Below are 23043 nucleotides of genomic sequence, written 5' to 3' on the forward strand. Positions count from 1 at the left end.
AGAAAAATCGAAGCTCCCTGAATTCTGGCTCAGGTTCCCATGGCCTTGAGAGTGCACAGATAATCCTTGTTCAACCCGATCCACACAGATTTACTCTCTGATCTTCTTATACTTGATGACCTTCATGTCATCACCTCACTTCAAAGATACTCATGGAGTCTGGCTTCCTTCAGGGAGGTCCATGTAAGGTAGCCCTTCTTCTGACCAACAAAGCTTTCTGACTGTGATGTGGTTTCCCTACCTTGGTGCATGAAGCACCCTGTAAGGCATTTTCCTGCCATGGTCCTGGAGGCGAGCAGAGCAAAACACCTTCACATTTTAGCTTTCTCTCATTCACTGACTGCATAAACATGAGGGTGCACCATGTCCAGGCTCTAGTAGATAACGGTGAAGGAAGAAAGGGGTGTTATTGTATGTAAGAAGATCAGGGAAGTTTTCTCTGAGGAAGTGATATTAGAGAAAAGGTACAAGCAAGCAAGCCACACTAATAGCTGAGAAAAGATTGGAGTGATGTGATATTTGTTTGCCAACAGTTCTCCACCCACATCCCCACCCACTCTTCCCAGCACACCCCTCCCCCCTCCTCCCCTTCCAGGGTTTCAGCTTTTTCAGGGCAAGTGGACAGCCCTGACATACCTCCCTCTCAATCTCCTTCTCTCTCCTGCTGTTTCTCTCTCTCTCTCCTCTCATGGACTTATCTGTGGAAAATATTGTGATTGAATCTAAATCTTGATATGCAGAGGGAGAACTTAAAATTAAAAAAATCTTTTCTGTCTCTCCAGAGCATAACTTTCAAAACTAAGTCTGACTAAAGAGATGAAGAAAATAACATTTAAACATGAGGTTCAAGACTTCTCGGTTCTCACACCAGTGTCTGATCTTTCCTGCTCTGGGGCCACAAGCTTCATGGCTCAGCCTTGGAAGTAATAGCCACAAAGGAAAATAATTTCAGGGGGAAATGAGAACACATCAATTTAATATCCTCATACATTTTCCTATGATTCTACATTCTTTATACTGAGAATTCCGCCAGTACGCATACCCTCATCTTTGACTTTCAAGGTGTCTTTCGTTCTCCTCTACAGAGGGGAGGAAAAGCACATCCACGGGAGTCAGGTTTAACTTTTTTTTTTTTTTCCATATGTGTTCCCTGATTGACTCTTATGCATATCTCCATCTCCCACAGGAAGACACTGCTATCTGCAGACAGAGTAAACACAGGGGTTGCTGTGGTCCCTTGGTTGAATGAGCATGCACAGGAAGTCAGGAAAGGCTTCTTGCAGACACTCGCCATGCTTGCCTCAGGGTCCAAAGCATTCAGAGTAGAGTGGGGGTCAGTCCACTCCAAACCACACTAACTTCTGCACTCTGCAAAAGAGCAAGGGCTGCTTGGCCCTTTGGGATGCCCCAACAGGACCTTTCACTCAGGTTGACAAAGTGACCTTCTTGGGTCTTCTCCTACCAATCTCTGCTCCTGAGTGCAGCTGGAAGGTCTACTATTAGACTTCTGTATTTTTTCCTTATGAAGAACCCCGGAGGCAGGACAGGCATAAAGACACCGATGTAGAGGATGGACTTGAGGACACAGGGAGGGGAGCGGGTAAGCTGGGATGAAGTGAGAGAGTGGCATGGACATATATACACTACCAAATGTAAAACAGATAGCTAGTGGGAAGCAGCCGCATAGCACAGGGAGATCAGCTCTGTGCTTTGTGACCACCTAGAGGGGTGGGATAGGGAGGGTGGGAGGGAGACACAAGAGGGAGGAGATATGGGGATGTATGTATATGTATAGCTGAGTCACTTTGTTACACAGCAGAAAGTAACACACCATTGTAAAGCAATTATACTCCAATAAAGATGTTTAAAAATAAAATAATAAAAAATAAAATAACCACCCCCCTCCCCAAAAAAAAGACTTGTGTGTTTTTTTTCCTTTGAGTATGATCTGTCATGTCTCTTTGGTTTATTCTGAGATGGTGTCTTTGTCTTTGGTAGCATGTGATGAGTTCAGGTATGGATTTATTTGAATTTAGCCTTCCTAGGATCCACTGAGATTCCTAAGCTGTAAAACATGCACTTTCACTATTTCTACCAAGATTGTCTCTCCTCTGTTGTTTTCTATTCTCTTCCTTTGGTTCTCCTATTAGAGGTAAGTTATCTCAAACATAAGTAGATGTACCCTCGCAGGTTACATCTGTTTATCTCTTTTGTTCTACATGATTCAAATCTATCTTCCTGTCCATAAATTCTCTTTACTTGTGTGTCTAATTGACTTCATTTCAATGATTACATTTTTTATTTTCAGGAGTTTCTTTTTTTGTTGTTGTTTCCAAAATCTATCTGGTATTTTGTAGTCATTATCTTTTCTAATGATTTCACTTCCTCCTTTGATGTCTTTAAACATTTCTAGCATTCTCATTCCACAGGAAGTTTGCATTTGGGGGTGTTGGGCCCCTCTTTGGAGGAGTTGAGTTTTCTAAAGTGGTTTTGCATTTGCTTTTGCCAGGTGTGTTCAGGCTTCATGATCTTGATTTCCTCTATTTGATTCCCCGTTCCTTACAAGGTAGGCTAACAGCTACACATATTCAGGGAAGTTTGTGCCCCTCCTCTCCTTTTATTTAAACCTCAACCCCCGGTAAGGGTAGCCTGGAAAACTTGTCAACTCACTGAGCTGGTGAGCAGAATTTGTCCAGTGTGCTTTTCACTAAGCTGTAACCCTCCTAGTATGTGGTTTTATCCCATAGGTGGGGCAGGAGGGGCCAGTGAGTTCTGATTCAGGGCTTCACCTTGTGTCTTCTCTGGTCATTACACACAAGCCCCTTGATATACAAAGTGGAGGAACCTCCCTGTCACCCGCACTCCTGTGCCAGCCTGAGTGCATGGACACATTGTTCTCTCTTTTGTTTGTTCCTGATGTTCCTTCCTTTTTTGTAAACTCAGCCATACATTTCAACAATATTTGTAATTGTGTATACAGAATCGTTAGCAGGTTTTAGAGTTACAGTTTTTAGGTATTTGGTCTAACACATTGTGGAAGTTGAAATTTTAAAAATTATTATAATTATTTTCTATAGTAATTCTGCCAACTTTCCACTGATAGAGATTCATTAATAGTATGTATTTCTCAAACTAAATAAACCAACTAAGAAATTCCACAATGGATTATAATATTCTCATTTACATATCATTTTCCTTTTATAAAATATTCACTCTATCACATAAAAAAAATCTTCCATTTTTATGAACACCAACATATGAGAGCTACTTCCATGAATGATTTAATCAATTCATTAATTTAATTGCTTTCATTTAATCCTGATGCCAACACCTTGACATAGGTATTTTTCTTTATTTTCTAAGTGTAAAAAAAAAGAGCAATTCTTCCAAAATTAGAAAGTTGCTGCATGGCAAAGATCAGACCTGAACTCAAGTCTATGTAAATGTAAAGTCAGTGCTCCTACCAGAGACGGTCAGAGTGAGGTTCCTGTTGACTGTTCACATCATTAAGTTGTGCATCTTAGATATATACAATGTTTAATAGTTAATTACATCTCAGTAAACCTTGAAAAGGTAAAGAATCATCTGACATGCCAGGAATCCTGTGATTCAGTCACAATCTCTGGAGATGAGGCCAACTACAGTTTTCAAAAGCCTCCCAGGTTCCTTTCCCACTAAAGTTTGATGAACTTTAAATGTCCATCAACAGAGGAATGGATAAAGATACAGTATATATATATATATATATATATATATATATATATATATATATATACAACAAACTATTAATCAGCCATAAAAAAAGAATGAAATAATGCCATTTATAGCAACATGGATGCACTGAGAGATTACCATACTGAGTAAAGTAAGTCAGGCAGAGAAAGAGAAGTATAGTATGATGTCATTTATTTGGGGAATCTGAAAAAAAAAAAAAGGATACAAGTGAACTTATTTACAAAACAGAAACAGACTCACAGACTTAGAAAACAAACTTAGGGTAACCGGCGGGGAAGGATTGGGGGAGGAATAGTTAGGGAGTTTGGGATTGACACCTACACACGGCTTTATTTGAGATGGATAACCAACAAGGACCTACTGCATAGCACAGGGAACTCTGCTCAATATTATTTAACAACCTAAATGGGAAAAGAAATTGAAAAAGAGTAGTTACATGTATATGTGTAACTGAATCACTTTGCTGTACATCTGAAACTAAGACAACATTGTTAATTAAATGTACCCCAATATAAATGAAAAATCAAAAAAAGTTTGACGAAATTTGCACAATATCATGCTGCATTGACGCTCGTGACTTAAATCAGCCCTCTTAATGAGTGATTTTAAATGAGTGTGGTCAAAAACTCGGTAATATCAACTCTGACTATCATATATTATTTTGGTCAAGATGCCGAAAACCAATGTAAAGTCAACATTATGTAAAAGACATGATGAGTCAGGTGAAGCTGGTCCTACCAGCAGGCATAAAAGTTGAGAGCCTACCAAGAGGATTCTTGGGAGGGGGCTCCCTTCTGGTGGTCCACCCACCTCTATCCACTCCAGCAAAACATTGCTTCCATACCTGTCACTTCCTCAGACTTCTGAGGAAGTTTACATTATCTGGGCCCCTGGAGCACTTTGGAGGAAACCCATGTTATCCTCTGAGGGTGAGGCAAAGGGAGAGAGCTCTGAGTAGTCAGAGAATGAGATGGACGGAAGAATATGAGAGGGAAGAGGGCTGGGGGAAGGAGAGAGACAGAGGAAGGGAGGCAGGTCTCCCACAAGGCGGCCCAAGTCAGGAGAATCTGGGGTTTAACCACGGCCTTGAAAAATGACCTACTCTCTCTGAATCTTTATCCCCTCATTTGTATGGTGGGGATAAAATCCACTGTCCTGAATAGAAAATAAATGGGAAAGTGCTTTGAAAAGAATAAAGTAAAGGTCTAAGTGTGTCATTACAGGTAATAAGCACACAGCCTGCTACTGATGAGTGCAAGGGTGCCAGCTCCCAGGCATATGCTCGGCTCAGCCTGTGATGAATAAGCTAGACCGGGGCTTCACCCCAGGCCCTGAGAGAGCACAGAGGCTCCCAGAACCATCACAGTGTCAGCACCCGCCTGTGTTACCCGTCGCAGACAGGAGGCTGAACATGAGAACGGGCAGAGCCCCCAGCGTGGGAGGCAGATGGGAGAGCTCGATATGAAACTTTTACTTTGATTCACAAGGTCTGATGGCATATTTCATATGACACATGGCATACACCTCATGGCATATACCACATAGCATATACTGTATAGCATATACTCTAAGATGTATGTCAGATAACATATACCACATGGTATATACCACATGGCATACACCAGAGAGCAAATACCATATGCTATATAGCACAGATAGCATTTAAAGAGGCCTTAAAATGTAATTTACCAAGCAAAGGGAGGAAAGGCATCCCTGGTAGAGGAGCACACACAGAGCTGCCAGGCCCTGGGCACAGCCTTTTGGGAACAGGGTGCAGATGTCGAGGGGTCAGAGCAGGCAGGAGCCTACCCAGGTGCATAGTGCAGTTGGGAGCTCTGCTGAAGAGGCTCAAGTGTCAGGTTAAGGAGTTTATTCTCTAAGTGCTGGAAAACAAAAGCTTTCTAGGTGAAAATAAGTCTACAGGCAGGTGGAAGGCAGACTGGAGGGTGAGGAGTGACCTGGAGACAGGAAGCCCATCAGATGCTTTTGCAGCCTTGTGGGCGAGAATGAGGGGAGCCTGAACTCGGGCCGTGGTGGGGGTCATGAGAGGAAAGGGGGTCCAGAGATCTTTCTACAGCAGAGAAGACAGGATTCAGTAAATCAACTAAAGGGGCGTGTGTGTGGAGGAAGGGACGGGATCTCTAGTCTGGGCTAATTACAGGAATGCCACTGGTTCGAGATGGACTCTACAGAGAAGATGCAGGCTGTGAAGGATGAGGTCGGGGCAGAGAGAGCAAAGACATTTGGGGGCTGAGGTGCCCAGCGGGCTTTGAACCTGTCTGTCCAAGATTCAACAGACATGTGAGAGGAATAGAAAGGCTTCGGAATCATGAGCATAAACTGGAAGCTAAGGTCTTAGATGTCAACGAGAATATCGAGGGAAAAGGTACAGCATTAGATGGGTGGCAATAGAAGGCACTGTGAAGAATGGTGAGTCTTAGGAAGGAACAGACAGAGCAGGATTGAAAAGCTGTTTCAGGAAGGGACACCCACAGGGAACGGAGGATACCCCGGAGCCACATTCTCCCCACCTGGCGTGGGAGTGGGGAAGGGATGGGCGGGGGTCGGGCACACTCAAGCTCCTACGGAGGCCCCGCCCACTTGCACGATGCTGAGAGAGCCACGTGGGAGCAGGACGCAGCCTTCTCCCCTGGAGAACATTCTGTTCGGATCCTTCTGACCTGGAAGTGTGTGTCTGCGTTAGCCTGTGGAAACTGTGAAACTGAATTCCTGATTTCAAACCTTTTTCCATCCTGGAATTGCCCAGATCCTTGGCTGGAAAGAGACCCCACCCTAATGGTAGATTCCTCTCTGTCTATTCCTTTCCTCAATTTCCTAAGAAATTACGTGCCATTTGAGAAGCCAGATATATTTGTTTTTTTGAGGGGGGGCAGGCTTTTCTCTCTCTTTTTTCCCCCAGCCACTCTAGGAGACAGTGGACACATTTGCTTGTCTGTAAAAGAGAGATAATGACCATCACCTCACAGTCTCCAAAATAGTTAACAAGTGATGATAATCGCAATCTATTGGAAATGATGAAAATCATCAAGTTTATTCAATCTGCACATTTTCCTGAATACCTTCCATTGAATCATCATTTTGTTTTTAAGGCTGGATTTTTCAAAGTGGAATTGCATTTAATTCTCCATTTTTCTTTAGGCAGTGAAGAGAAATCTGAGCCTAGGAATCTTTTATCTGAATAATTAACAGCATATGAAAAAAATGCCCTCTCAATGTCCAGCTCCGGGGACCCAGTGAGCTCTGGGCTGATCACGGAAGACCGGAACAATGCGGGAACAAGGGCGTCCACGGAGGTCCTGAGCCTGCAGGGCGAGGGCACAGTGAAAGGTGACGTCAAGACATGTCAGGAGGCAGCCAGAGGGGGGCGTGTCCAGAGAGCACGTGAGAGGGGGCGGGGCAGCTCGGGGGAGCGCGTGAGCGCAGAGAACTGGCGCGCCGGAGCAGGTGTCTGATGGATGAGCCCCCCGGGTAGTCTCCCAGCTCCAGGCGGACCACCTCGCACTGCTCCGCTTACAGCTTCTAGGACACAGGCATCTTTCAAGACAGGCAGCCCAGACATGGAGCTCCGACTTGCACTTTCTTTGTATCCTGCAGAAATCAAGGAGGACTTTAGCTTCCATAGCCGTGGGACAGCAGTTCTCCCAGGCGGTGTAAAGGGCAGCGGGGCAGTTTGAGCTGCCGCAGGCAGCGGTGGGACCACGGCTGGGCTGGGTTTGCACCAGCTTCCCATGGTTCTGGAGACAGCAGGCACATATGGAGAGGGAACCAGCCCACGCAGGGCCTCTCCTGAAGATGCAGTAACATCTGTGAGGAGAGGAGGGGAGGGGCACGGGGCGATGCACTAACACAGTTCTGGCAACAGCAAGATTTCCAGGAGGGCAGACAGGCGTATCCTGCTGCCTTCTGGCAGGACGTGGGTTCCTGCCCACCGCAGACCCATGTGAACGGAACCGATTTGCAGAAAGGAGTCAGCACTAAACCACCTGAAAAAAGCAACCACTGCAATGACACCAAGCAGAACGGGGTTGTTCAGAGAATGACGTAAACCCTCGTGTCCTGGGCCCTGATTGTTTATTACATGCTGCCGCAGAAAAGACAATTCTTCTGGGAGAGGGAAATATTTTGTGTCCCAGCTTTCAGGCACAGATGAAGTTTGGGGGTGAAACGGAGATTAGGTCAATTAAGGGAACTCTGGCCTTCACACCTTGCCTAGAAATCTGCTAGTACGTTTGATATTCTCAGAATGAATGCTATTTATGGCCTTCTTCCTTTGATAGATGGAATCCCTTGGCTCACACACTTTTTAATATGGTTTTCATAGACTCTTTCAGAGCAAGGAAAAAAGAGAAAGAGTGAGCGAGTCTGTGGCCACCTCCCGTGAACAATCAGCAAAGGCAGAACTGGGGAAGGGCTTGTGTGAAGTCACGCTCTCGTTTGCTGTTTTGGCCCGCAGATGGGGGGCAGGTGCATTTCTGCCGGATGAGCTGAAGCAGGGGGCTTAATTACAGAGCCTGCGAACGGCGTCCAAAGACCTTGAATTGCCACCGTGCACGCTTGCTTCTCCCCTCCTCGGAATCTTTTTAACTCTTTTCACGGCGGGTCATTGTCCTTGCCGCCGCCCAGAGCAATGAGGCCGGGGCTATTATGCCCCTTGTGGACCAATGGCCTGGCAGAGATGTGGGTTTGGGGCCGACAGGCCCTTCTGTGGCGACTCTGCGATGGAAATGGCTCTCGGGGAGGGGCCTCAGCTGCTGCCTGCCGGCCTGTCTCTAATTGTCACCAGGGATTCAGCCTTCTGGTCGCCTTCCGTTCCCACCATCCACACCGACTGCTTTCCCACCCGGCTCGCGCTGATGGGACTTGCTTTTGTTTCACTCGCGATCCTAATGCTGTGTCCCTACAGATGGAGGAGGCGGTCCTTCTGCTTCTGTGGGTCTGCTGCAGGGCGCACCACCTGGATGACAGGCTCCTGCCAGCCTGGGCCTCCTCGTGCGTTCTCATGGGAAATCGAGGATGCTGTGCTGGGGGAGCCTGGGGTCTGCCCTCACCTGTTAGGGGTACGGAACTTGAGGGTCCAGGAGGTGAGTGAATACGAGGCCCAGCCAGAACGTGAGCTGAGGCATGCTGATTCCCAGCACAGGAAGCGGGAGAGGGGCACTGAAGCTCCGGAGAGGTGGGCCCTCCCTGACCTCCGGAACAGAAGAGCAGAGCCGGGGGAGTGGGAAGGACACGGATGCACCTGCTGGAGGCGGCCTGATGCCAGAGCAGCCGAGGGAGAGGTGGAGGCCCGGCCCACATCTCAGGGCCAGGACGATACCTGCCCGCGCAAGCCTCCAGGAAGTGACACATGAAAAGAAGGGCTTCTGTTTCCAGAGAAGAGCGGGTCTGCAGGGGGCCACTTGCAGAGGTGGAGGGTACAGACCCACACTTTCCTCCAGGGAGTGCCCCCAGAGGCCCCTCCCAAAGGCCGATCTATGACGCACCTCTTGGTTTAGAGCTGAAATCCAGGGAGGTGACATGGTTTGTCTAAGCCTGCATAACTAACTAGCTGATGGCAGAACTAAGACACTATTATATCATCTCCTTATTTAGAGTTTTGCAAATATTTCATGAAAGCACATTTCTGGCATTTTGCAACTTTTCTGTCTTTAATCCAGAATGTTTTTGCTTTAAATAAATATTAAGCACATTATATACTTTGATACACACCCACAAAACAAGTAATAATTCCTATTTATGTATTAAACTTCTGTGCACTGCATATATTTCCTACATAAACTGCATTCAATACTACAACCCAGCAAGGTGGGAATTATTGCCTCTGTTCTGCAGGTAAGAACATTCTCAGGAAGAAGACTATAGTAGCAGAGTAGGTGGCAAAGATCACACCCAAGCAGACATGGACACCAGGATGGGCACCAAATCTGCCTCACTCCAAAGCCAATGCTAATAACTTCCAAATATCCAAGGTCTCTCTGAGTGATGAGGTGTATTTTCAACAGAAGAGAAAACCCACAGAATCATCTCAATATATTTTTCTTTCTTTAATCTAAGGAAAGACAAGGAAAAGTGTGAAACGCTGGAAATGTACAAACAAAGCTGGGGAGTGTTATTAGGCTGAGCTTTGCTTTTAGCCCCGACACAAATCCTGCAGCTGGGTTCCCATGTCTGCAGGTCGCATTGAAATGGAAGAAGAGGGGCTTCCCTGGTGGCTCAGTGGTTGGGAGTCCGCCTGCCGATGTGGGGGACATGGGTTTGTGCCCTGGTCAGGGAAGATCCCACGTGCCGTGGAACGGCTGGGCCCGTGAGCCATAGCCGCTGAGCCTGTGCGTCCGGAGCCTGTGCTCCGCAACAGGAGAGGCCACGGCAGTGAGAGGCCCGCATACCAAAAAAAAAAAAAAAAAAAACGGAAGAGGAGGTAAGTGTGCACAGCCACGGTGGCCAGACTGATTCCAGTTGCAGCACACGGAAGGGGACCCTCTCGCACACACACACACTGGCACACACACACACTGGCACACACACACACTCTTACACCAGGGATTTATTAGGCTACTAGTCCAGCCATCCAGTGAGCCTGACCTTTTAGGAGCACTAAAGGGTGGGCCACAGAACAATCTGATCTGCAGAAAGCAACAGGCATCTGTTGTAGATGTACTTCCTGCATTTCATAACTGTCTCTGTTTTCACTGTTCTCTTCCATTCGGTGCTTCCTATTTATACATGTAAATCAGGTTAGAGGAAAACGTATATCTAAGGCTGTATTATTCGAAATTACCTCCATCATTCCATGGAAGCATTTTGACTCATGACCCTTCCCCCCACCGAGAAGACACAAGGCAGAACCAGGCTGCCCAGGTGGGCTTAACTGTGTGTTTGCACAGTACGTACACATACACACACCCAGAGGCTGGCTGGTCTCCTATTTCGCCCCCAGGAATCAACAATTCCCATGGTGATTTGACAGGAGATGAGACTTTGCATTGCTGTGGTTTTAAAAGGCAGTGCACATTTGCATATGTTGATGACCACCACTTTTTTGAGCAGCAGTGACAATATTGAAGTTTTCATTTATTGTTTAACCTTTATTGAAGATCAACTCTCTGCTTGTAGCCGTTGGATTTTCCATTGCACGTTCCTGCTGTTGCACACATAGGTGTGATATGTGAGCTTCATTCTCTTTCGAGGGTTTTGGCACTAAAAGAATCACTCTGTTGGGAAAATTGTGAAAAAAAAATCCCATTTCCTCTAGACTCAATCCATTGGGAAACAGGAGCAGTTTCCACAGATTCAATTTTACCTTTATTTTAGATGTCCTTTGTGAAATAAATCTCCAAGGACGGACATGAGCTGCCTGTGTCCTGAGAATCTTCCCACCCCTGTTCTTTCAAAGAATTGTCCAGAGCTCTCTGGGACCACCACGATGCAGACAAGCACAGCTGGCTAGCCGCCTGCCTTCTATAGAGGGGCTTACAAAACTTGCTTCCAAGGTTCTGAGGGAGACAATTTTAAGCCTGGGAAAAGGGAGGCCATGGGTGCAGGACTGTTCAGAGCAGCACAGGGACAGTGCTTTTCCAGATGAAGACCCAAGAGCATTGAAAATGCAGATAATTTAAAAATTGTGTTTGTCCAACGGATGGGGGGATGGAAAGGAGGAGAAAAAGGAGGCCAGGGGAGGCATCATAGGAGGATGTTTCCCTCCATCACTTCTCCACTCTGGGGGTCTTCCTAGAAACCCCCTCCTTCATACACCAGGGTGGTGCCCATTGCCAATAACCCTTTATTCCCGGAAAATAAAAACCAAGCAGTTAGCAGATGTCGAGATGAAAAGGAAAATGAGCTGAATAGGCAAGGAGCAGGGAGGTGTCGCCCGATTGGCCTCCACCACGAGCCCCAGGTGCATTCTCCAGCTCTGTAAGACCGCAGGCTCCCTTTCTCTGCTTTGAACAACCCGGCCATGACTTGGAGAGTTGAATCGACCGGAGACCACCTTTTGTGAAAGTGATGCTATCATTGTGGTTGTAATTTATGCAAAGAAATCCTGCGGCACACGATGATTAAATTAGAGCATACAATGCAGGGCTTCAACAGCAGGCTCCCCTCTGGGTTTCTCACTTTTATCTACATTAAGATCAGGTCTGGGAAAATGTGGTGCACATGGTTTTCGATCTGAAAAATAGAACATTTCCACATGTTTCTTTATATTTTTGAAGTGGAGAGAACAAGGCCACCACGTTTACATCTAGCCGAGTCAAGAGGCAAAGGCAACATGATTCCTTCCAAAAAGCAGCCAGAAAGGGTTTTTCCTGAGACGTTCAGGGTGAGGCTGTGCAGCGGACTTTATTTGAAATAAAAGCACTTTGAGTCAGCACCACAGACACTGGAGGCATCGCCATGCAAGGTGACACGTGCTGGAAGGGGACTCAGAGGTTAGGACGGGTTCTCACCCAGACAGCATCTTGCCCTGTCGAGGTACCTGGGACGTGGCTTCCCTGTTTCAGGTCCATCTCTGTGGAACAGACGGGGGCAGCGGGGAAGGAAACCTGGGCTCCTGCACACTGGCTGGGCCCGCCCTTAGCCCCTGTCTCCCTCCTGGAAAGATAATTCTTCACCCTCCTTCAGCTGAGTCAGGAGGAGATGTACAGGAGGATGCGGGAAAGCACACATGACAACAAAGCCTGCTGGACACACAGAGCCGGGATATTGCAGGGGAAGGAAGTTCCTATTCAGAGCATCACAATGTGGGCCTTTAATGAGCTCTTTGCTATCTAGAAGGTTTTTTTTTTATTTTTATTTTTTATTGTATATGCTATCCATGTGGGGCTGATGAATTCCCAAGCTAGCTGCCTTTTCTCCCTCTCTCTCTCCAGATCTATGACTCTCATGAAAAATCTATGGCAGCGTCTGGGGAGCACAGGGCCCTACTGGCAGCCTGCTGTGCGAGCGGAGGGTGGGGAGCTGAGCCCTCCCCTCTCCTCTGAAGCCCCCTTATCTGGCACGCCTGCCCCTGGATCCTTAACGAAAAGGATTGCCTTCTGACTGGATGGGGAGGCTGCGAGCTGGGAAAAGCCTGGGCGACGCTGAGCCAGGGTGCAGGCCCTGCTCTCCTGGGAGCTCGGCAAGAGAACAGCCCCAGACTGATTCCTCCACGTGTTCTGACCTTCCAGGCAGCGGTTGAGCCTGCTCTCCGTCATGTCAGAAAGGAGGAGGAAGCAGGGGCATGGGGTGCACGTGCGCGTGCATGCACGCTTGTGTGCCTAAAGAATATTAGTTCTTTATCACTTAATCACTTATATGTGGAATCTGAAAAAAATGATACAAATGAACTTATTTACAAAACAGAAACAGAGTCACAGACTTTGAAAGCAAACTTATGGTTACCAAAGGGTAAAGGGGGGTGGGGAGGGATTGATATATACACAGTCCTATATATAAAATAGATAAACAACAGGGACCTACTGTAGAGCACAGGGAACTCTGCTTAATATCTTGTAATAACCTATAATGGGAAAGAATCAGAAAAAGAATATATATACATACACACATATATATATCGTCTTATACTGAATCACTGTGCTGTACACCTGAAATTAACACAACATTGTAAATGTTGTAAATCAACTATACTCCAATATAAAATAAAAATTCTAAAAATCTTAATTTAAAAAAATATGTTAATTCACACTGAAATCCTAGGGAACATTTCCCAGCCATAAAGTGTTTATTCCTGACTAGGACCGACTTGGGAATCGATAAAATGCTTATGTAGTTGGGTCTGCCCTCCCCTTTCCTTCCCTCATTCCCTTGTCACACACACACACTCACACACACACGTGTACACAGGCACACACCTAGTACTAAAACTAACCTATAACCCAAGGAAAAGCTGACCTTGAGAAGTGTAATTTCCAATTCAAATTAAAGTTCAAGCCAGTAGGCTATGCCATGTCCTTTCCACAGTCCTCTCAGAATGTCCTTCAGGCCTTAGACTGTCACAGACACTCACCCCACTGCCCTTGGACTTGGATAAGATGCTCTAAGAACAGCAGCTTGCGAGACCTGGGGTGGCCAGGACGACGTCGGTTCAGCTGGCCTGGGGTGTGCACGGCAGTCTCTGCGGGCTTTTATCACGACAACTGCGCTGTGGTTTTCTTTTCACCCACGGCTGCATCTCTAAACACAGACCACCGGGGATGTGAAATGTGCTCTATTCTTTGTTAAGGATCCAGAAGGCAGGCATGCCGGATAAGGGGATTCAGGGGGGCCAGAGGGAGCAGGGAGTGTCTCCAGTGCCTGGTGGAAAAGCCCAGCAGGGCTGAGCGAGTGGAGGTCATGTGGGCAGTGGGACCCGCAAGTAGGTCCACCCTTACCGGCATGTGGAGGGGTGTCCACACTTTCCTTCTTCAGAGCATCTTCTCCACCAGAGGCGCTCAGGGAGAGCACCCCCAGTAAACTGCCTGCTTCTCGCTGTTTCCTTGATTAGGATCCATCAGAGAAAGAAAGGATTCTGAGGGTGTAGACAGCCGACAATAAAGACACTGGTAAAACTAGTAAAATATAAAAGTCTGTCAAAGATAATGCATATACTATGATGCTCTTATAAACAAAAATATACACCTGTGAGACAGACGTCTCAGAAAATACAAGAAGAATGGACACCAACATAAAAGAGATGGTTACCTCTTGGCGGTGTGATCATTAATGAATGAATTCTATTTGATTTTCCACACTTTTCAATATTTTTCTAAACAAAGGACAGGGAAGTTGTGTTGCTTCTATAATCAGAAAAGTATTAACTTAAAGAAAGCAGACAATCTGAATCTTCTATAATCAGAAAAGTATTAACTTAAAGAAAGCAGACAATCTGAACACTGTTATTTGGCAGCTCCCATAAAAATTAACCGATGCATCATTGAAAGTCCCACTCAAGCAACCCTGTTCTCAGTGGGTTTCCTACCTTCATATTTTATTTATTCTAACTTTTAACTTGATCCCTCTTCTGGACTGTAAAAGTACCTATGGTATGGACTGGTAGATGATTCCCAGTATTTGCACTTCTTGTTTATTCTTATAATAGCAGAACCTCCAATATTTAGCTGGACACGCAGCCTATCAGAATAAGACTGCATCCCCCAGTCTCCCTTGATGCTAGGTACAGCCGCTCAACAAAGTTCTGGACAGCAGGATGAGAGCAGAAGTGATGTGTGTGACTTTTGTCAGAAGGGGCATGCCAATAAGACCTTTCCCTTTCCTCTGAAATTCCAGGGTAGCTCTATGCTATTTAAAACATGTCTACACTGCAACGCTGGTGGTCCCCATCCTGGAACATACTAGCCCTGACTCAGGGCCCTGCCATCACCAGATGTGGCTTCCAAGGGAGCATTTGGGCCTCATGGTAAATCACTTCCTGGGTCTTCAGGCCAGACGGGCAAACCTAATCTCTTACAAATCCCACGGGGCTCCACTCTCTAATACTTCGATAGTTTCTTGCCATCACCCAAGAATCCCTTAGCTTTCAGATTAGTACTTACAAATCCTCTTTGTTGGGTCATTCTGTCATAAAAGGCCCAGCTCTGCTTCCCCAGTCCATCCCTCCAAACTACCTACTACCAGCCCCCTATAAAATGTGTGGTGCTGAAGGGTGCACTTTCCAAAGTCCTTAGAGTTTGTCTCTGAGTTGCTTTCCCCACTCAGTATCCAGGCAAGTGTATTTATTTCTGTATTTGCTTTAGCTTCAAGCTTCCTCTCCCAAAACACCCCTCCAGGGTGTGCCTTGACCCACACCGTGGATGCAGAGTACAGGTGTGCAAAGCAACCTAGAGTAGCACATGATCTCTCTGCTGTAGCTGGTGCTCAGAGACCCGCCCATGGATGCCCGCACTTGTTTGTCTGGGATTGGCCCCTCCCTTCCACAGCTAGTGACCTGAGTCAAGACCTCCAGTCTTGCTTCATTTCCTCCTCCTCCCCTCCCTTTGATATCTCCACTGGTTGAGGATATTGACAGAGTTTTGAACCCAGTTGTGCTGTTCGTCAGGTGGAGGGCACCCCCAGCTTGGCTGTAACCATACCCGATCTCTGGAGGCCTAAGCCATCCCTCCTGACATTGCGCCTCCCTGCCCAGAGCCTTGATGTCATGCTTCTGCCCACAGAGCCACCACCCCGTGGGTATTTAGATAGGTGACCTGCTCTGTTTCTCTGATTGTCAACATGCCCGAAGGCTGCTTTAAATTATTCAGGCATTCTTTGCCTCACCGTCATTGAAGATGAAGTCTCCTTGGGTCCACCAACACCTGGTACGCAAACACCAGAGCCCTATGATACCCCCATCAGCTGATGCTTCTCTAGGCCTCAGAGACTGACCATTGATTCAGCTTCTCGGGGGGATGCCAGTTAAAGCTCAAACACCTCCATTGTTAGCCCAGGAGTCTCAGCATTAGAAGATATCATGGGGCTTCTGCTCAGCAAAGGAAACAATCAACAGAATGAAGAGGCAGTCTATGGAATGGGAAAAAAAAATACTTGCAAACCATCTGATAAGGGTTCATATCCGAAAGTATATAAGGAATTGCTACAAATCAATAGCAAAAATAAATTCACACAAATAACCCAGTTAAAAAATGGCAAAGGACACGAATAGACGTTTCTCAAAAGAAGAGGTATAAATGGCCAACAGATATATGAAAAGAAGCTCAATGTCACTAATCATCAGAGAAAGGCAGATCAAAACCACAGTGGGGTAACACATCACACCTGGTAGGGTGGCAATTATCGAAAAGGCAAAAGATAAAAGTTGGTGAGAGTGTGGAGGAAAAGGAACCCTGGTACCTTGTTGTTGGGAATGTAAACTGGTGCAGCCACTGTGGAAAACAGTGTGGAGGTTCCTGAAAAAATTAAAAATAGAACTACTATATGATCCAGCAATCTCTCTTCTTGATATTTACACAAGCAAACTGAAATCTGGATCTCAAAGAGATACCTGCACTCCTGTGTTCATTGCAACATTATTCACAATACCCAAGATATGGAAACAACCTAAGTGTCCTTCGAGGAATGAATGGATAATGGAGTGATTATATTAAATATTCAACCTTTAAAAAGAAGGAAATGCTGTCGTGAAACAACCTGGATGAACCTGGAGAACATTATGCTTAGTGAAATAAACCAGATTCAGAAAGACAAATACCGTGTGATCTCACTTGTATGCGGGATCGAAAATAGTCAGACTCATAGAAACAGAGAGTAGAAGGTCGGTTGGCAACAGCTGGGGGGTGGTGGAAATAAAAAGACGTAGGTCAAAGGTACAAGCTTTCAGTTATGAGATGAATAGGTTCTGGGGATCATATGTACAGCTGGTGACCGTGGTTAACAATACTGTATTATATACTCGAAACATGCTAAGAGGTTGGATATGAAGTGTTCTCACCCCACATGCATGAAAAATGTAACTATGTGAAGTGACAGAGACGTTAATTAGCTCAGTTGTGGTGATTATTTCACCATGTACGTGTAAATCAAAACATCAAGTTGTACACCTTAAATATACACAATTTTTACTTGTCAGTTATACCTCCATAAAGCTGCAAAAAAAAAGGACTGATTTAGGTGAACCAGTCATTTCTGTACTGCTAATGAGATCACAACCTGAATGCACTTTGGCCCCTGTCCTTTGTCCTTGCCCCCAGCACTCTGACAGTGTAGACCCCATGTCATTCCTACTCCAGAAGACAGCTTTCATTTTCCTAGAAGTTAACACTTGGAGACAGGCCATAGCATCACCTTCCACAGCCTTAGCTCTTTCAGGAAATTCATTTCGCCAGCAGACTTTAAGCCCCAGCAGAGCTATCATATGACATTGTTTCTCCAAATTAAATAAAATTTGGTCCAAACGTCTCTTCAGCTGGCTCACTGCAAATGAATCATCCCTCCTAGACTTGAACAAAATTCCAGAAGGTTCTAGATGGCCCAAACATTCAAGGAAGCCTTCTCAATTCTTCAGCCCTGAGTGTCCCACAGATAAACTCTCTGTTCACCCTCATGCTCTCTTTGAGGTGGGCTGTGTCTGAACTGAGTTTGGACACAGGGATTCTTTGTCATTTTCTCCAAGGCCATTTCTCTGTGTTCAGTATCCTCACATCCCCCAGCATCTCTGATGTGAGCAGGGTCCCTGGGACTCACTGGACAGCAGCCACAATGATGTCAACAACAGGAAGTCATCGCACTCTTCACCCCAAGACATCCTCCGCCCTCACCTGGTCTGGTAATTCTCGTCTCTCATTGCTGGACACCCCACGACTCTGTGGTTTCCTCCACTGGCCTGTCCAGCATAATTTCTCTCAGTAAGCCTAGACTTTCCAAAACAAGGCCTTGAATCACCGTCCAGCTGCCTAGATGCTTCCACTTTGGGCCCTGTGGCATGAAACCATTAGCAATCCCAGAGGCAAGAGAGCACACAGTCTTGGCTGTTTTCTCAGGAAGAAAATGTATCCACAAAAGGGGAAAAATACGAAGGAAACCTCAGTAACTTGTCCTGAAAAATTACATTATTAGCATTGTTTCTATATTTAGTCTGTAGGTGAAAATCCAGGACAGAAGCAGCAGACACACCTTTTCTCTCCAGCCCTGACTGCTGATGGAAGTACATGCATCAGCAAGTGTGACCTCAGTGGGTGGACTTGGCCAGTGGGGGGATGGGGGACACCTGGGACCAGTTGGTCATCTCTTGTCTAGTTGTTCATGTGTGAGTAGGTTGCATAATCTTCGTTCTTGTTCTGGCTTCTCAGAGTTTTCTCTTCCTTCTGGAGTCTTGCAGGGGTAAGGCTGCTGGATGAATGAGGCGTGACTCTGCAGGGCTTGCTGGCCCCTAGGGAGATGGACCAACCTCACACTGGGTCTGAGTGCCTGTTATATCCAGACATCAGCAACGTTGGGGACAGTGAGATCCCAGCCTTTAATATCAATTCTTGTCATCAACTCACTTTCCATCATGTGTGAGAATCATCCCCAATATTATAACTAAGATTTCCTTTGGATAGCACATGCTTTTTTTTTACAAGGATAAAGGCCAGCAGGCCCCCTGAGGACATTATGGGCTGCAGTAAGGATGATCAAGTCGTGCTAACATGGTTTTGGGTGGCCTGGTGACTGAAGTGATTCTGGGGGAGGCCTGGAAGGTGTGCCCTTCTGAGACTGGACCTCCTGAGCGGACACCAGAGACATGCATCAGATACAAATGAGACAGCAGGGCTGTCTTCATAAACTGCAGCCCGTGGGCCTTTTAATGTGTCAGTGCAACCCAGCCGTTAACCATATTTAATTGCTATCTACAGTAAGTTCCATAGATTATTACCACACCAGTCATTTTTCAAAGATCCTTGTTAGCACAAGACGAAACAACACAATAAATGGAGGAAGAGGGGACACGGCAGAAAGGGAAGCTGTCCAGTGGGGCTCATGCGGGTCCACTGGCCTGGCGAGGAAACCGGTGCCGCCATGAGATCCACAGGCCAGGCTGCGCCCTCCCTGTGCAGAGCATGAGACGGGAGAGGCCGTCCGCTCTTCCCCGCTTGCTGGCCTCCTTTCCTGCTGTGCACGCCATCTCCTCACACCCTAAGCTGAGGCCCGCCACACCTGGCTGGAACAGAAGCCATCTGGCGGCCACCACCATCCACATCTGAAGATTCTGGAAGTAGCAGCTCACCATGAACACTTAACATGGACGGTCCACCCTTCCAGCAGGTGCATGTGCCTTGTGTGTCCACCCAGTCCAGGGGCCTACGGGAGGCATAAGATTCAATGTCAATGAGACCGGTCCCTGCTCCTAGGATATTACAGTGCGGGAACGGGAACGAACACAACGGAGACCAGGAGACGTTCTGTCCAATCCACTCACTTTCTTTCAATGACTCTATTTTTCATTTTGTGATTACCTTCTTTTTAAGTCCTATTGTTGGAATGCGGGCTATGTTCCTTCATTTCCCCCTTTATGTTGTGTTTCGAATGGTCAGAGGTGCGTTTTCATGCTCCCTTTATCTGTAGGTCCTCGGATGTGAATCCTCCTTTTATTGAGTCTGTTCAGCCTCAAGGTGGTGAGTTTCCACAGGTGCTGTGAGCTCATCTCCCTTCGAAATTGTCCATCCCTGGAGTCCCAGAGATGGCCTGACTCGTGCAGGAGCCTCTCCTGGGGCAATGATCCTTCCTCCGGGGCTGGGGCTTTTGGGGTTGCAGTCAGCTCCAGATCAGCTTTTACATGAAATTCCTGTTCAAAATTTCCAAATAGTGCAGACAGTGTGAATTGCGGCCCCCCTACCAGGCGTGCCTGGGGTCCAGAGCCAACATCAGCTATCACTCTGCTTTCTGGGATATGGAAGGCCAAACACTGCTAGTTTCTATGCAGACATGGTAGCTCCATCCCTATTCCTGGCTTTGCAAACCTGCTACCCCTGATTCTCCCTGCACACAGTACCTGCAAGCTCCCTGGACACCCTCAGGCAGCTGTCCCATCCCCTAAGATGTCTTTCTGGTCCCAATAGCTTCATAAGATGCTAGGTTTCAAGCCCTGCTTATGCTCTCTATCTTTAATCTTCCCTTCTTCTCTGGCACCTGAAAATATACCTTTTTCATGCTTTTTAAGTACACCTATGGCATTTTCAAGATGATTCAGCATTCCTTTGTGTCTGGAACACAGATCTGTGGATGTGAGAGAGGAGGTTGTACACTGCCCACCCATCTTCTTCACACAAATTCATCCCCACTTTACAACAGGGGTCCTAGACCTTCGAGAGAAAGGACAGTGCTGGCTGCAGTGCCAGTGAGAATCCAATTTAAATCAAGTTATTCCTGGTGCTAAAAGCACAGCGGACCCACAGTAGCCTTCAAAGCAAAGACAGAATAACGTGAAAAGAGCTCTGGCATTGGCGTCTGAAACTCTGCTCTGAGACCCTGTTTTGTCCCTCTCTGTGTGACCGTGGACCCTTATTCTCATGGGCTTCAATCTCCTAAGCTGCACCAGGAACACGAGAATTTCTCCTGGCGGGAGTGGGAAGGTTTACGGGAAGTAGTTTCAGGAACACCAAGCACAGCCCTGGCAACAGAAAGGGCGAGGTAAATGCTGGTTCAGCACCCGCCTTGCGGGGCAGAGGCTGGGATGTTTGTTTCCTGGCCTGAAACCGAGCAGGCTGAGCCCCTAAGTGGGCCGTCACTTCAGGGAGCAGAAGGAAGGAGGTGCAGAATTGGAGACGGAGTCTGACCACACAGCCCCTCCCCTTCCCATTGGGAGTCTCAGTCCTTCCCCACCTGATGGAGCAGAACTTGTTCAAGCTTTTGAAAATCCGCTTCACCAGCTCACCTGGTGAAGGGCAAATGTGCGTGTTTGGTGACCACCGACCGGGCTTCCTACGTGGATGTACCGTTTCTCAGGGGCCTCGGGAAAGCCCTAGCACCTGTGCCCCACCCACACAGGGGGCGTGCTGGTGCCCTATCATAGAGGAGGCTGTGTGAGACGATGCACGCTTTGAGCCCCTGGCGCAAAGGGGCTTTGCCACGTGAGTCCCTATTCCAGAACTAGGTTAAGAAAAGCAGGAAGTCCTCTCAGACAAACATAGAGGTGAGGTGACCCAGGTAACCATCACTTCTTTAACTTTGTGTGTGTTGTTCCCGTTTTGAATTCGCATGGGCTGATGCCTCATCCCACACTCATCCCTGCCGCAGAGGCCAAAAGAGGCCAAAATAACGCCTGCCCCAAAACGCACTTCACAGGTGTCACCTCAACCACTGTAACACGGAAAACATGCTCACCATGTTTGCAAAAAAGGAGTGGTCAGGCCCTGCTGACCCTTCTAAGGCCTCCCCTTCTAAGGCCATCCTGAATCCTGGGGGGCCATATGACATAGTGATTAGGGCGGATTCTTCCAGCCAGGCCACCCCCTGGTCACAGTGTCTCAGCTCCACCACCCGGGCCAAGACATTCAGATGCCCTTGTACCCTTGTATGTGAAGTGAAGGTAATAAGAATTACTTCAGCATGTGCTTCTGAGGTTATGCATGGGAAGCATTTATAAGAGTACTTGGCAAAAGAGAAAATGCAGAGAAGATTGTACCCATTAATATTAATATTGTTATAAAATAATATTAATAACAAATAGAATATTCTGAAAATGTCATAATAATACATATTGAAGGATCATCATAATACTTGGTGACTTTCCCACATGCCATTTGTATGACAAGAAAGCATGGACGCTAACATCACTCCGAGCTTCTCTTGAGATGCAGGGAGCATTGCTTAGATGCACTCGGCTCCAGGACCATCCAACTCCAGGGCTGTCCTTCTAAGTTCAAGGAGAGTCCTTGGTGACTTAGGCCCCAGCCCTGAAGACCTACCTGGTCATGGCTTTGCAAGTGTTGCTGTACGTGGGCTGCCTCTGTGCTGCCACCAATGGCACTTTTAGGATGGATTCAATATCACTTACGAACGGTGTTCCACGTGCATTTGCACACAGCCTGCACAGCAGGAAAAGACCTATGATTGCAGGCTGCATCTCCCGACACAACATCAAAGTGTGGGAGTGTTGCCCTGACTGGAATGGGCTGCTAGCTGGCTGTCAGGGGCGAGGATTATTTAGGGAAACACTGTCACCGAGACCCAGCGGAGCCCTTCAGCATCCCCTCCACAGCTGTTTTTGCCCCAGATTTCTTTTATCTGGACCTAGCTCCAGACTTCCTGAGTCAGACTCTCTGAGGTTAGAACCTAGTTACGAGTATTTGGCACAAAGAAACCCGACCGGGCTCCAGGTTGAGAACCGAGAATTCACACAAATCCCTCACTGTGCGCACGGGAAGCCAAAGTCAGAGAACACGGACCCCCAGTCCCCGCTCACGGCGGCAGGGCCGGACTACTCTCTGAGCATTTTCTGACTCCTGGTCTCGAGCGGTGTCCATCAACCCTGCTGAGCTGAACCAGAGAACAGCAGGCAATTCCCCGGGTGGGAGCGAAGGGTACCAAGGCGAGGCCAGGGCTCTGCTCCTCAGTGATGGAAGGGGACCGCCCACCAGAAGTGGGGTGTGTGGCAGTGGCTGGGAGGTGGGGCAGGGTCCCTCAGGACAGCCGCCAGCAGAGTGCAGGCAGGACCGCAGCCTTGTTCACTGTGTCCTGACTGCCTGGGTGTGGGGACCACAGAGCCGCAGCTGCCAGCGCAGACATCGCCCGGACCCCTAATCTCCTGCGCTATTAAGGACCGAAAAGGACCTTCAGGTATTCGAATGCCCTCCGTCCAGGATGAAGAGACAGGCT

General features: G+C 47.2%; 1 long non-coding RNA gene across 3 annotated transcripts in view; it reads right to left on the bottom strand.

Annotated features, from left to right (window-relative positions):
- Positions 1-23043, bottom strand: part of LOC132598244 (uncharacterized) — a 79215-nt gene that overhangs the window by 38648 nt on the left and 17524 nt on the right. The window contains exons 3-6 of one of the 3 annotated variants that reach the window (XR_009566251.1): positions 14127-14263; positions 13763-13929; positions 13216-13255; positions 10205-11925 (exon numbers count right to left, since the gene is read on the bottom strand). The exons of 1 other annotated variant lie outside the window; for it this stretch is intronic. This is a non-coding gene — a long non-coding RNA (uncharacterized lncRNA). Of the gene's footprint in view, positions 1-10204; positions 11926-13215; positions 13256-13762; positions 13930-14126; positions 14304-23043 lie in introns of those variants that run through there. One more of the 3 variants, XR_009566252.1, reaches the window with a different exon arrangement.

Source organism: Globicephala melas, chromosome 12, assembly GCF_963455315.2.
Source record: "Globicephala melas chromosome 12, mGloMel1.2, whole genome shotgun sequence".
In the NCBI taxonomy this organism is placed as follows: Eukaryota; Metazoa; Chordata; class Mammalia; order Artiodactyla; family Delphinidae; genus Globicephala; species Globicephala melas.